Below are 841 nucleotides of genomic sequence, written 5' to 3' on the forward strand. Positions count from 1 at the left end.
GCTGAAGAAGGCTTTCTTATCTCTTCTGCTATTCTTTGGAACTCTGCATTCAGATGTTTATATCTTTCCTTTTCTCCTTTGCTTTTCATTTCTCTTCTTTTCACAGCTATTTGTAAGGCCTCCCCATAACACATATAGAAAGTACTAATAAGGACTCCAAAGTAAAACTAGTAGCTTTAATAAAAAGGGAAGGGTTAGTTGTTCAGTCATGTCTGACTCTTTGCTACCCAATGGACTGTTGCCCACCAGACCCCTCTGTCCAAGGAATTCTCTAGGCAAGAATACTGGAGTGGGTAGCCATTCCCTTCTCTAGGGGATCTTCCCGACCCAGGGATCGAACCGGGGTCTCCTGCATTGCAGGCAGATTATTTACTGTCTGAGTCACCAGGGAAGCCCACTAGATCTAATAAAAGAATTCAGCAAAGTAGCAGGAAACAAGATTAACATTCAGAAATTGGTTGCATTTCTTTACACTGACAATGAAATATTGGAAAGGTAATTTTTAAAAAATACTTTTTAAAATTGTACCAGGACTTCCCTGGTGGTCCAGTGGCTAGGGCTCTGAACTCTAAATGCAGAGGACCCAGGTTTGATCCCTGGTCAGGGAACTACAGGCAACAAGCTGCAACTAAGAGCTCATATGCCACAAGTAAAAGATGAAAGACCCCACGTGTCACAGCTAAGACCCAGAGCACCAAATACAGAAATGAGCAAAAACGAAGACAAAGTAAACTGCATCAAAACAAACACACGAACAACCGCTAGAGATAAATCTGACCAAGGAGGTAAAAGACTTATGCTGAGAACTATAAAATATTAACAAAGGAAATTAAAGTGGATT

General features: G+C 40.9%; 1 non-coding gene across 1 annotated transcript; it reads left to right on the forward strand.

Moving 5' to 3' along the window:
• The first annotated feature begins 535 nt into the window (after window positions 1-535).
• TRNASTOP-CUA lies at window positions 536-608 on the forward strand. The gene has a single exon. It is a non-coding gene; the product is annotated as a tRNA-Tyr (tRNA).
• The last annotated feature ends 233 nt before the right edge of the window (window positions 609-841 follow it).

This window comes from Bison bison, unplaced genomic scaffold, assembly GCF_000754665.1.
Source record: "Bison bison bison isolate TAMUID 2011002044 unplaced genomic scaffold, Bison_UMD1.0 scf7180017864304, whole genome shotgun sequence".
Classification (NCBI taxonomy): Eukaryota; Metazoa; Chordata; class Mammalia; order Artiodactyla; family Bovidae; genus Bison; species Bison bison.